Here is a 15,722-nt window from a genome sequence, read left to right as displayed (position 1 = left end):
GTGATTGTAGCCATATGATTTTGACATCATTGTATCATGACACTTATGATTTTATATATATATATATATGAGATGATTCATCCTTGCGGAAGCTATATGCATGTGTACCTATGTGATTAGATGTTTCATGATGTATGTTGCTATGTGATTCTTATGATGTGTTTTATGATGATGATTATGATATGGATGCAAATATGTATATGATGAAATGCAATATTTTTGTTCTTTTATGTTTTAATATGTTATGCAAATGTAAATGTGAATGTATAAAATGCAGATGAATATGATAATGCAAATAACTATTTACATGATAAAAATGTAAAATGTACTAATATGTGTTGTGTGCAAGATGTGGTGCAATTTTGATATCTATATGTATGTATGAAATGCTTATACGTGGTAATGCAGGTGCAACTACATGAAATGCAAATATTTTTGGTGTGTCATTATTCTTAGTCATGTGATAGCAAACTACACGGACTCAGGAAGGACGATGGAGGTCAATCAAGAAAGGGGGGATGAAAGACAGAAGATATGGAAGTGAAAGAGCTTCTTGTGTGTTATCATCATTGAGCTTTATTATGGCAAGTAGGTTATGACAATCGAGGCATATGTTCGACCCAGAAAGTCATTGTACCTGTTTGCATGGAGATAAGACAATTGCAAACAAGGAATGCTCCAGTTCATACTAGACTCACAGTGTCCTCATATCCTTAGACAAGTCATAGCATTACTAAGAGACAATCTACAGACAGTAAAGAAAAATAGGTGATGATACCCTATCCTCGCCTTTCTAGTCAAAGACGTCCTGGAGATATAATCTCTAGTCAGAGACATCCTGGAAAAGCTAAAAGACATGTCACCAAAAGATAAAATCAAAAGAAAACCAATACTCAACACCAACATCCACTGTAGTCCTCAAGTTTAGTGTCTCTTGTCACTTGTATAAGTCTTATTTGATTGTGGTCACAATGTTTACTTTCACAAAAAGGATAGATAGCACTGAACCATAATGTTGTCTGAGTCTATTGAAAGATTTGATTTTGTTGAAGTCCATTATTGCTGCTGTGTCTCATCTGAAACTGACTGAATCCATGAAATTGATACTTCATTGCAGAGAAGACAAAATTTTATTGCGGATTTGTGATGCAAATGTTGCTTTATTGCGGATCATGCGCGGATAGACTGAAAAAAATTGGAAGAAATTGTACTCCTCAGAACATGTGATGCTCTTAGTTCCACACCCATCACTAGACGTAGGATTTGCCTTAGCCACAGATAGGAGCTAATTTATTGTGGATGGAAAAAGGTGAAAAGGAGGGATTATTATGAATGGCTAACCAATCTTGGGTAGATCAATAACAAGCCATGATGGGAATGGGTAAGTTTATTATGGATGAAGAGGTTGTGAGTGTGTGCAAAGTGAAAGGATGAAATGGAATCCTCAAGGAGGGAGGAGAAATGTCTCTACTCATGGAGCCGGTGACCCGATTTTCACCATGACACTTGCCTAGGGTGCCACCGAAGTGGTTTTCACCATTGGACAAAATGTTTTTTTGTTTTTCAATTTTTTTTTGTGTCACAAGGTGCCTGTTTGTCAGGTTTTCACCAAGTAACGATTTTTCATTTATTTTTATTTTTATTTTTGTATTTTGAAATAGGATACTCTGAAGAGCTATGTGTAAAACCTGTAAAGGTGCATGTTGTTGATAGGATCCTCCAAAGGTTCGCCATCTAGAGTTGAAAGTTGATATGCACCAGATCCATATGTTGTTGTGATGATGTAAGGACCAAGCCAGTTTGGTTCAAACTTTCCCTTCTTCTCTCTGTCTTGTTGATTTTTAGGATTTTCTCTGAGAACCAAATCACCTACCTCAAATGTGCGAGGCTTGACTTTATGATTGTAGCTGCGACTCATTCGTTGTTGATAAGCCTTGAGATGATTAAAAGCAATTTGTCTTCGTTCATCCAATAGTTCAAGTTCTTGTAAGCGAGAGACCCTATAGTCTTCGTCACTGATAATGTTTTGCAAGGAGACTCGTAAAGAGGGTAACTCAACCTCAATAGGCAAGATAGCTTCAGTGCCCTAGATAAGTGAATAGGCTGTAGCTCCTATAGGTGTGCGGACGCTTGTGCGATAGGCCCAAAGTGTGGGATTAAGCTGGGTATGCCAATTGCGGCCAATGTCATCGACTGTCTTTTTTAAGATTTTAAGGATTGTTTTATTAGATGCCTCAGCTTGACCATTACCTTGGGGGTAATAAGGTGTGGAGAAATGATGGGTAATATGGAAGCGGTCATAGAGTTCACAAACATCCTGATTTTTGAAGGGATGCCCGTTATCGGTGATGATGGAAACAGGAATACCGTATCGACAAATGATATAGTTGAGAATGAATGTAGCAATTTGTTTTCCAGTGATGTGTGAGAGGCACGGATTCGATCCATTTTGTGAAATACTCCGTGGCAGTGATGATGAATTTATGACCGTTGGAGGAAGGAGGGTGAATCTTGCCTATGAGATCAAGTCCCCACTGACAAAAGGGCCAAGGAGTTGCAATTGGTTGAAGTTCTTGTGCTGGCGCATGAATGAGGTCTCCATGGAGTTGACACTGCTTACATTTCTTGACAAACTGATATGAGTCTTTTTCCATGTTAGGCTAGTAATATCCAGTCCTGATGAGTTTCTTGGCTAAGGTAGGACCACTAGAATGTGAACCACATATCCCTTCATGCACTTCACGTAACGCAATCTAAGCTTCATCTCTTTCCAAACATCTAAGAAGAGTGCCATCTAGACCTTGACGGTATAGGATATCGACTAAAATGACATATCGAGAAGATTGGCAAATGAATGTGCGACGTTGGTTATTAGATAGGTCAGGAGGAAGGGTATTGTCATGAAGGTATGTGAAAATGGAACCATATAACTGGGACTCAGGACCAAGAACACATATCATCTAAGTAGGAGTGATTTCATATGAGGGAACCAAAAGGTTATCCACCAAGAACTCATAGCGGGTCTCATTCTGTGGTAGATCAATTAGTGAAGCAATTGTAGCCATGGCATCCGCAGCTCGATTTTGCTCTCTTGGTATCGGCTCAAAGTTTAACTTCGTGAAATGTTGTTTCAAGTCATCCACCATTCTTTTATAAGGCATTAATTTCTCATCCTTTGTTTGATAGTCATCAGTTGCTTGACGAATTACAAGTTGAGAGTCCCCAAAAACCTGAAGTTCCTGGATCTTCCACTGAACAACAATCCGTAATCTAGTTGTTAATGCCTCATATTCCACTATGTTATTAGTGCAGGGAAATGATAATCGATTTGATTTTGGTATAGAATCCCCTTGAGGAGTTATGAAGAGGATGCCAGCTCCTGCCCCATGCTATGTGTATGAGCCGTCAAAGTATAGCTGCCAAGGCTTTGCATGTGACACTGTTAAGATGGATTCATTTGGAAAATTTGAAGTTAGAGGATCATCATCGATCATGGGAGCATCTGCTAACTGATCTGCTATAGCTTGTCCTTTTATTGCTTTTCTATCCACATACTCAATGTCGAATTCACTTAGGAGTATCACCCATTTGGCTAGTCGACCAGTAAGTGTTGCTTTATTGAGAAGGTATTTCAATGGATCGATCCTTGCAACCAACTTAGTTTTATGAGTTAGCTTGTAATGTCGTAATTTCTACGAAGCAAAGACCACAACGAGACATGCACGCTCAATTGGTGTGTAATTTATCTCATATCCTACCAATGTGCGAGTGATGTAGTATACTGCCTTTTCTTTGCCCTCAACAACCTGTTGTGCTAAGAGTGCCCCCAGTGCTGTTGAAGTAGCTGATATGTATAGTAATAGAGGTTGATCTGGAACTGGTGGCATCAAAATTGGCAGATTCAGAAACTAATCTTTGAGTGTCTCGAAAGCTTGTTGACAATTATCATCCCATTTGAATTTGATGTTTTTATGTAGTAAGTGCTGAAAAAGATTACATTTATTTGCAAGTTGCACTATGAATCTTCATATGGATTGGAGTCTCCCTTGCAAAGATTGAAGTTGACTGATATTTCTTGGTGGTTGCATCTCTAGGATGGCCTTGACTTTTGTTGGATCGGCTTTGATTCCTCTTTTTGAGACAATGAATCCCATGAGCTTCCCGAAGGTTACTCCAAAGACACATTTCTTGGGGTTTAATCTTACTTTTTATTTTTCCAACCGATCAAAGACGACTGAAAGTATGTCCAAATGTGTATCTTTGTCTATTGATTTGCCCAAGAGGTTGTCAACATAATCTTCCACAGTAACGTGCATGAGATCATGAAAGATAGTAGTCATGGCTCTTTGATATGTAGCGCCTGCATTTTTTAGCCCAAAGGGCATGACATTCCAGTAGAAAGTTCCCCAAGGACAAGTAAATGTTGTTTTGTGCTGATCCTCGGATGTGATTTTTATTTGATTATAACCAGAGAATCCATCCATTAAAGATAAAATCGCATGACCTGCTGTGAGATCGACAATCAAGTCAATATTTGGTAATGGAAAGTCATCCTTAGGACAAGCTTTGTTGATGTCTCTGAATTCTATACATATTCTGATGCTATGATCTGGTTTACTAATAGGCACTAAGTTGGAGATCCATTCAGGATAATCAATTGGGCGTATAAATCCGACATCCAATAATTTCTCAAGCTCTGCTTTGACTAATAATGCCACTTGTGGATGCATCTTTCTTAATTTTTGTTTCACTGGTCTTGCCCCCGGTTTAACTGTCAGATGATGCATTACCAAATCCGGATCTAATCCAGGCATATTAGCGTATGACCATGCAAAATTGATTTGTCGTTTTGGGAAGAAACTTATGAACTTTGATCTTTCTGTCTCTGTCAAAGATTGAGCCAGGAATATGTTGTGTGGAACTTCTTCTGTGCCAATGTTTGTTTTGATGGTCTCCTCTACCAACATGGATGATTTTTCCTCATATGATGCTGGGAGAATGTCAAGCTTTCCATCTTCGGGTGCCTGAGAGAGGTTTTCACCCTCAGATACGTCCTTTCTTTTTACTTTTATGGGGTCAAACAATGCCACAACATGGTTTTCGCCATAAGACCCTTGATTTGTTTTTATTTTTATGTTTTTGCGACTGGAAGACCCAACACCCTCACCAAAATACGCCACACTGTTGAGTTCTATAGTGTATCCCGCTTTATGGTCCCCAGGGGGAAGATCATCTCATATGCCAAGATAGTCAATAAAAGCTTCATCATTTTGCAATGTGTCAAACTATGCAAGTCCTTCATGGTCCCAGTCAATAAGTTGGTGGTGAACAAGGGGAAGGCCTTTGATGTCTTTGAAGTTAGCGGGGTTAAGAGTGAAGATGCAGTTATATTCAGGTATGTCAAGGTAGTCATCGAGGTCATCGTTGGCACTCTCCTCATTAGTTTCGATCGTGAACGAATCCAATTTGTCATCACTAGTAGCGCATTCTGGGACATGTGTTCTCATTCTATGTGATTTCGACCTAGAACATAGAGGCAAGGACTGTATGGGATCCTCCGGGGTTGTTTCTTGAACAACTTTGAATTTTCTATAAAATTCCTCTTCTTCTATGGGTTCACCTGGCTCTCTGAATGTCTCAGCGAGCTCATAGTCACTGGCGGATTTGTCTGAATCCCATTCCCATTCATTGGAGTTTGTGGAATAACGATTTTCTTGTTGAATTTTGGCAGTTTTGATTTGTAATGCTTCTCCTGTCTTTTGAGTGTTGACCTCGGAAGTCATGAAACCAAGTCCTTTCAAGTGCTCTTTTTTGAATGTCAATTCAGGTTGTAAAGGTTCAATGATGCCTTCCTTTCTTAAGCCAAGAGGACTTTTGCCATCATACCCAAATTTTTGTAGGATCTTGAACCCTTTGCCATATTATTCACATGGTATGCTGATGTGATCTTGTGTATCATTCTCAGGGTCTTTGTAAATCATTTTGTATAAGTCTTCTTCTTCCATTTCACCCCACTTTTGGAAGATTGTAGGATCCCATTTAAGTGTAATGATAGATACCTGTTTAGTAGGATGTGGTCGTCCATATTCTTTTGGTGAACTCTTAACTTGTTGTAAGCACATGGTTTGATTCAAAGTGTATTCACCCATGCCCTTGCCCTGGAATTTCCCTTTAAGCTCACCTCATTTTGATGTCGAAGGTTTTAATGATTCAGGATCAATGTATGCAGAAGAAGGGACAACTTCCCTATTACTTGGAATGATCGTCTCAGTTTTTGGTCTTAGGTTATTGCAGTATATGAATGGATTAGAATCTCCATTAACTGTTATTTTAACTCCTTTGTGAGGAAACTTAATGCATTGGTGATATGTAGATGGAACTGCCCTCATTTCATGAATCCAAGAATGTCCTAGTAATATACTGTATGTGAGATCCAGGTCTAGGACTTGACAAACCACATCCTTTGTAACCGGCCCAACTTTGAGAGGCATGGTGACTGTGCCCTTGGATGAACGCTCTTCATCATCATATGCCTTGATGGTAATTTTGTTTGTAGAATTCACAACTTTATCTAAATATCCCAATTGTTTAATAGTACTCAATGTACAAATGTTTAGACCTGCTCCTCCATCTATCAGGACTCGTTTTATTCGATGTTTGTGTATGAAGGCTTCAATGTATAAAGGTGCATTATGTGGTTGGCTTACGGAGGCGTCATCAACTTTTTTGAATGTAAGGGAGTGTGGAATGGAAAGGTACCCCACCATGGCTTGAAACTGGTCCACGTTCAGATTAGTAGGGACAGTAGTGTCTCTCAAGATTTTGTCAAGAATGGCTTTATGTGCGGGGGATATGCATAAGAGCTCAAGAATGGAGATAAGCGCGGGTGTCTTCCCTAACTGTTTCAGAAGGTCATACTCAGACTTGGTTGATGAGGAAGCGGTGTTTTTAGCTGGAGTACCTTGTAAAGTGAATTTACCCCGACGAGTTGTGACATTGCATTTTGGGGTAGGTTCAGAAGTAGATCCGATGCCTTTTAGGGTAATCTTGGGTCTTTGGATTGAATTCTTAGGCGTTTTGTCCTTGATGATAATGGTAGAGACATAATTATCCATCGAGATGTGATTGATAGTTGAATCATAGTTATAAGATGCTCTGGTATAGTTGGTTTGGTCATCCGTGGCTTTAGCTTTTCCCTTGTCGTGCTTTGGGAATGGTTCCTTAAACATCTCATGTTCTTGATTGGATGAGTGTCCTTCAATCTCAATGTCACCTCTATCAATGAGATCTTGTATGATGTTCTTTAGTCGATGACAATTTCCTGTCTTATGACCTTTTCTCTTATGAAGTTCACAATACTCATCATCATTCCACCAATTTGGTTTAACCTTTGGCTCATATGGAGGCAAATCTGGAATTGTTATGATTTTGTTTGCCACTAGCTTTTTGAAAACTAACTCAAGTGGTTCTCTCAATGGGGTGTACTTCCTTCATGACTTGGAAGTTGTTTGAGTATTCACTTGATTGTTTGCAGATATTGATCCAGAAAAAACAATTTTGGGTCGTACTGTATTGGCATCAACAACACCATCATTGACTGTGTTCTTATTTTTACTCCAAAATCTCGGCTTGTCTTTTCCTTTAAAGTCCTCTTTGTTTTCCTTGAATATTTTAATGACTCCTTGTTCAATTAGGACCTTTTATGTCGCTAAGCCTTTTTCAATGACGTCCTTGAAGGTGGACAAACAAGCTTTTCTTAGATCATAACCAATGTCTTTGTTAACATTCTGGGTGAACATCTCTACTATTTGTTTTTGTGGAATTTCACAAGAGCACCTGCTGGCTAGATTCCTCCATCTTTGTAAAAATGATGAAAAAGACTCTCCATCCCTTTGTTCGGTGTTGCACAAAGCAATGACTGATATGTCTGTCTCTATGTTTGTATGAGAAATGTTGGATAAATGCCTTTGCAAAGTCACCCCATGACTTAATTCCAGGTGGAAGTTGGGAGAACCATTCCATAGCTTGATCACCTAAGCTTTGTGGGAATAATCTCATCAAATATGTCTCTTCTACTGCTACCTCAATGCAAGCTGTGAAAAACTATCTTATATGTGCCTTAGGATCCCCTTTTCCTCTGTACTTATCAAACTTAGGTGTCACAAAGTGTGTAGGAAATGGAGGCATTGGAATTCTTTTGTCAAATGGATAAGGACATGTGTCTCTCATTGTGTAAGTTGGCTTCGGTGTATTTATGTCCTCCATTTTCTTTTGTAAGTCCTTGATTTGTTGTTCCAAATTGTTCCTAGGTGGAGACCGACTTCTTGAACCATACCCCATGCCTGAACCAATGTGTGGAGGAGCATGTTGCATATATGGATGATATTGATCATACACATGTTCATATGGAGAAGGTCTATAATGATGTTGCGTATATGGACCACTTGGTATAGAGTCATGACGAGGAATGGAATATCTGCTTTGTCCATGTATACCATACTCTACAGGCATGTCATGAGTTTGTTCTAGTGTGTTGCCCCCAAATTTGATGCGGGGGTTTCCTTGTGTCCAAATTTTGAGCATGCCTTTGGATATCCAATTGCTTTGGTGGTTGATCCTTAGCATTGGTATGTGATTGAGTATATTTTTCTGCATAAGACTTCCATAATGGTCTGCGAAGGTGAGTATCATATGCTCGACCATGTGTGTATGAGACCTCAGGTTTTTGAAACAAAGATGATGGTGATTCAGGTACAAGATGTGGTCCTCTATTGCCTCCACTATTAGGCCTCCTTTGATCCATGTTGAGGTGAGGTTGTTGCAAAGGTCGATTTTCCATTATTTGAGACATGTCAAAATCATGAGGGATCTTGGCTCCACTTTGTGCCATCACTTGTAAGAAGTATTGTCTATCTCTCCTCATTATTTCCTCAACCAATCGATTGAAACGGGGATCCATAATGGAGTCTTCCACTTCTGCTGAATGTAAAGAAAAGTTGTCCATATTGTCATTGTGTGTATCATTGTTGTTTGTAGTGTCCATGTTCTCAACATTTGGAATGTTTCTACAGGCATCCATGTCAGGTAATGCAGTATGATCAGAATTAAAAAAGATATCATTATCATACTCATAGGAACTCATGTTTGCGAAATCTTGAGCCTCTTTAGCTTCTCTCCTAGATTTTTGGGAATGAGCTTCAACCATGAACTAGGTATTGACCAAGATGTGTGAGACTAGATGAAAATGGAAAGAATATGGAAGACCAAGAGTTGGATGGAATGTAAATGAATCTGAGGTTTACTTGCAATGTCTAAAGTGTAAGACCAAGTATGTATGTAGTAGAGTAGGTGTGGCTTCCAAAGAGATGATAGTTTCTCTTGATGAGGTAAGTTGACCTTGACTCTAAGTAAGACCAACTGAGACCCAATGGTGATAGACCTTAATGAGGGACCACTTAGCAAAATGTTGTATGTAATGTGTTGACAAAGCAAGAAGAGGACAAGCAAGTGACCTTTTGACTCAAGTTTAGACAAATGTGAATGTAATGTAAGATGTAAAGCAATGATGGACTTTGTGAGACCCAGAGATAGGTTGAATGCGAGATGAAAACCCAGAGAGATAACATAGGAAGCTCAATAAGTTTAAAACTGACTGTTCTTGTTTGTTGAATTATGAAAGTTTTCAATCCCGAACACAGACGTGCCTATATACTTCACATACGCGCTTAAATGACATAGACGCTATTCTGTCAAACACAGACGCGATTATGAGATGTTGTAAAATGCAAAGTTGCTCAAAAGACACAAATGCGTTTCTACCTTGCATAGATGCGGTTAGATGACATAGATGCTATTCTGTTAGACATAGACGTGTTTCCACAAACTAAGTGCAAATTTTCCAATTTGTGAAGTTGTTTATTGTGACCAAATCTGAATGTTTGACTGCTTTTCGTGACAAGAGGACACAGGATGAAGACTCAATGTTTGCAAGTGTTTAGACTCAAAATGACTCTAAGAAAAGTGTGTTGTTTGATGTAAAATTGTTTTGCATACACTTGAAGACACAAAAGACACAATGTTTTGATGTTTGGTCTTGAATGTTTGATTGTTCAAAAGAAGACAAGCACAATTCTTATGGTTGGCCAGGACAATAGTTGTTGATTCCCACACGAGGCTACGCTATTTAGAGTGGTTACTTAGATGCTTGACCCCACTGGCTCCACCCTCAACACTCACTTCTTGGGGCAGCCAAGCATCAGTCCCCACGAAAACTCCCCGTGGTGAACTTTGTATCTCTACTAAGAACCGTATGTGTGTGGGCCACTCCAAAGGTCCAACCTCCTGCCCCAACAACTAGAAGGATTTTGGCTTCTAAAACAAAAAGGTGCTAGTAAGGGCATCCGCTTGTGTGGCCATACATGCGACACTTTCAGCTTTGTAAATACAGAAGGCTCCCAGCCAGTAGGGGTTACGCCCTACAAATGATCAAATAAATTTGATCAAACGGGTTTATGGGGAGACATGGTGTCTGTATGAACTAATTAGTACATGTTATCCATAGTTTTCACCATGGATACAATTGTTTATAGTGGTTCGAAAGAGGTGGGTTTTCCTCGCTACCACTTGGGTCATTCTCTCCTCACTAGTAGTCCTAATGACCACACGGGAAGACAAGCCCTCTAAAAATTAAACAAAAAGAGCCTATTGTTCAAGACACAAAAGACAATGGTTCAATTTTAGTGCACCGATTGAAGTGTTTTTTAATCTATGAAAACAAGGCACACAATAAAAAATCAAAAACCCTTGCCAAGGTCTTGCAACAAAGATCTATTAGTAGTTTGGATTGTTTCAAATGATCACCCCTTCCTGCAAGCACACAAGTTAGGTAAATTTTAGATCCAAAAGACTTTGTGAAATAGGGGGCTTCAACAAAAACAATTTTACTTTCAAAACAAGCTGCACCAATATCGTTAGCTAGATCTAAAGATATTAGCTCAAAATAAACTAGATCTAAAATCCGAATGACGAAAAACCAAATCAAAGAGACCAAAATGCAATCACTGCACACAAACGCGGGTATCAGAAACACAAACACTATATAAATTCACAAACGCGGATACATTTGACACAGACGCGGTCCTGAACACAGAGGCGTCTGAAAACCTCACAGACGCGACTAGGGAACACAGACGCGTCCCCAAAAATCTACCAAAATAAAATATTGTCGAAGGCACAGACGCGATTCCAAGTGTCACAAACATGGCAGAAAATAAAAAACGCGATCTGAAAGTACGCAGACACGAAAATATCAAAAATGTTGTCGGAAATGTCAGATTTGCAACTTCAAAAACATAAAATCTGCAACAAAAGATGTTAAATGCAAACGGGACAAGAGTCCCACCGGGTGTGCCAAAATGTATACGGTGAAAATGGAAAATAACAATATTGAAATACGAAATAGGTTCAACCACCAAACCCTAGCCTAACAACAACAAAGATCCACCATAACATATGAAGATTACCTAAGACAATGCAAATCAAATGAAATCACAAAGATTATACCATCACATGTCCAATAGGGTTTGGATCTCCATTCTTCCTATCTCCATTGATCTTGCTTGATATATTTGCACTCAGATTTTATGTGTGCACAAGAGCTCAACAAAGAACGGAAATGTGGTTGCAAGTAGATTTGATCGCATATGAAAGTTTGAAAGCGTAGTTGGATAGTCAATTGATTAGGGTTGATAATGAAGGAAGCATCTCCTTATATAGAAGACACTATACGAAATGGAGGGATAAGATTAAGAGGTGTAAAAGATAAATGGTCGGCTATGATTAGAGGGTAGGTAGAGAAAATAAAAAAATAATGAGAGGGTAGGTAGTGTAGGAATTGAGAGATGAATGACATGTGTCATAGATAGAAAAGGTTAATGAATTAATTAAATAAATAAAGATTTATTTAATTAATAGAGGGAGTGGGATCAAATTATTTATTTAATTTAGGAAAAGGATAATTTAAATAAATAAATATATTTATTTAAATGAGAAATAAGGCTATAAGAGGATAAATGAATTAATTAAATAAATAAAGATTTATTCAATTAATAGAAGAATTAGGCTTAAGTAATTAAATAAAGAAAATATTTATTTAATTAGACATGACAATTTTAGGTGTCTACAGTTTGTAAAGAAGCAATTCACTCCAACAGAAACTTTCAAAACTGATGTCGTCTTCTAAAGGTAAATATTTGTGTTGCGGGTAGACATTTACAATTGCGAGTACCTTTCTTTTCATCCATTTACATGATTTACGTTGGTCAAAGTATGTATATAGCTGGGCTGAATGAAGCAGAGTGAGGTTTGCTAATTCTAATGGTCGTTTCATGTAGTTTGAGATGTAGGATATTGAGGTTTGAGATTCTTCATCACAATTAGCTATGCGTTGAAAGATTTTTTTACCGACATTGAGTGTTACAAATTGACGTGTGCAAGATATCAATGGGAGTTTAAGCAACATGTGACAAGTTTCTTGTGCGCTAATGTCCCTATTAGCAACAATTCCCATGAGGAGCTTTTGGTATGCTAAGAGAATTGTATCATCTGAATTTGTTGATTCAACTATACGTTTCAAGATATCAATATAACTTTCTTACTTTTATTCAGTTTTGGATGCATACTTCGAGATATATTGTAGAACTGTTTTTTTGGAGCAGACAGGCTGACAGTCAACATTAGCCCTCCATATGGCGAGCATTGTTGGATTCTGTACATTGAGATGATCATCATTCCTCAATAGTTTGTATGAAGCATTGTTGTTGTGGTCTAACATCAATGAGGATTCAGGTTATTCAGCCCAAGGGGCTTTGTAGTGGCATTGAAGGGTTGAGTTTTTTTTCCTCAAGCAGGTATACTCTGAACACTTTGTATGTCATTGAACAACATTCAGTAACTCAGTATAATTAGTGCAAGGATCTGACTTGGATATGATGTCTGTATCTGCAAGACATGGATATGAAAATGCAAGCATATATTGCCTGTTCAAGCGAGCATCTTCAGGACGTGGGTTCCAGGTTGTGATGTACTAGTTAAAGAAGTGTTTAACTGATTGGATACTTGCATGATTTGACCAGTCAAGGTTATCAACATTTGGTGCTCCTTCCAACCAAATTAATCCATGTATATGTGCAGATCCTCAGTGTTGCCATTCATATCTGTACCAGTGGTCAATGCTTTTCAGTTCTTTGACAATAACTTCATCACGAAAGATTTGAAATCTTAAGTGTAAGTATAAAGCTGTAATGTGGGGATTATTGACCAAACTTTCAGTAAATTGTCTTCTGGTGTTGGGAATAGCAAGTGACTTTGTTTTGGGCAATAACTTATGCAAGTCTAGCCATTTTGTATCGGCTGAACTTAAGGTGAAGAATAGTGTAGGTGCACCTAATTGTTCTATCATTGATGTAAGGTCACGTCGGGACTTGCTCCAAAATGCTCATGTACCACGCAATGAGGTTGCATATCGCATGATATAATTTGGTAAGTGTTCTTTTAGACCATGGAGATTGTATGGAAAACTATCTTGTAGATTAGTCTTAATGAAGACAGTGGCTGATTGTTGGGATCGATGTCTCATCATAAGATTGTAGATATAATATCTAAAGCGAACACATTGCCCAAATATTTGATCAGAATATTTGATCAGGTGCAAAGCATATTCATGTAAATGTACTTGCCTTGTTCTTTGTTGTAGTGGTAAAGCTATTCCAGAAGGGAATAGTGTTGGGAATGCCATGGAAAGGAGACCCTCGGTATTGTACTCATTGATAGGTGATGAACTAATTTGTATCCAAGGAACAACGTTGTTGTTGTTGTTATCTAGATGTTGGATGCTTTTGATTGCATCAAGTTCTGGTATTGATGATGGTAGTTGTGGAATAAATGAGGAACTATTCTCCCGATTTGGTCTTCATTGTTAATATTCACCAGAGTGGAAGTATCTTGAACAAGATCTTCTTCTACAGAATGGATTGAATGTAGTAGGTCTGTGATGTCAGTAGTTTGCTCTGGCAATAGATGCACTGCATCTGGATCAATGACTACATCCTTGTAGTATTGATCATGTTTGATTTTGTAAGTCAATGCATTCATGACGTGAAATCTATTCATGTAACAGTCATAAGTTAATCCTTGCAAATTGGTTCTCCGTATAATTATAATTTCTAATTGCTTAATATGGTGAGGTAATGTTATTGCAATTCTAGAAATATCTTGTGGGAAGTTTATTGTATGACCAGAATATTTGTATTGCCCTCCCCTTGCATGTGTTACTTGTAAAACAGGAGCAATCATTGATATGAGCATTTCTTCTACTCGTGAGAGACACTTTAAAATAGAAGGTTGCTCACCTGGGTCCATATTGTTTGATAATGAGAAGCGGTGCAGGCCTTTTTCACCAGAACATCTCATTCACATAAGTACATGATTGACTTTTTTAATAGTCATGCCCACATACATTTCTTTGCAAACAGAACATGGGTGTGTGACCTCCAACATATCAGTCTTTTTGCGGAAATTACACAATGTATTTTGAAATGAAGCACTTTTGACAGCAAGTTCAGGAGCAGTAGAATATATTCGATTGAGATTAATTTGCTCAAGATCATTCTTCTTTGTTTCTAATAACTTTCCTGAGTTATTGCAAGGTCTTTGTAGTGCATAACGTTTCAGTTGTCGTTTCTTGGAGATATCGACTCTGTTTTTTGCATAGTAGTTTTTATTGGTCTGGCTTCTCTTCAATTTGATTGCATCAATTTCTTGAGGGAAAGGCTGGATAGATATCTAATATTTGAAAGAGAGCACAGGGATGTCAGAATTTTCATGATTGAAGGTAGTTAACTCTGAATTATGTATCAAGAATGTATGAGATTTGAAAATTGCTGCATCTATGGTAATGTGATTTTAGAGGATTTGTTCTGTATGTAAAGTACTTTTGTTGTGTTTATTTCTATGTCTAGTGATCTGTTTTGTTGCTTTGTTGCTCTCATACAATCAACTTATATGTACACATATTTATATAGTAGCGTTGTTCTGCGTTGAGTTGTTGTTGTTAGCAATTTGGTTTTTCAAAAGTACTATTGTAAAATAGATATTCATAGTTATAGTAATTTCTGATAAATATACATGTATGTATATATGTATATATACATATGAATTCAATATTTGAAGTGTTGCATCTAAACATATGCACATATATAACTACACATGTATATATAAAAAAAACTAAGACTATGAATATATATAGTAATTTTTGATACATACAAATGTATCCATACATATACAGATGTTATATACATATCATTTAAAAATCCAAAGTTTTGTATATGAACATATGCACATATATAACTACATATGCGTATATCAAAAAAGACTATAACTATGAATACTTATATATAGTTATGTATATATATAACTATAGTTGTATATTTGTGGAATTCTATAAGTATGAATAATTGTGGTGTTGTATAGTTATATAAATAGATATTAGACTAGGAAAAAAATGATATACATGCATATATGTATAAATTTTGTGGAAACATGATAGAGTCTAGCACATTTAAAAGTAATGAGTATGAGTGCAAATAACTTATGTCGGGAGGGAAAACTTTCAAAGAGATAAGAGCTAGATGTAAGAAATGTACATATAGATATTTATAGAAGCA

The sequence above is a fragment of the Cryptomeria japonica genome, chromosome 10 (assembly GCF_030272615.1).
Source record: "Cryptomeria japonica chromosome 10, Sugi_1.0, whole genome shotgun sequence".
NCBI lineage: Eukaryota > Viridiplantae > Streptophyta > Pinopsida > Cupressales > Cupressaceae > Cryptomeria > Cryptomeria japonica.
Note: the sequence above shows the minus strand (reverse complement) of the source record.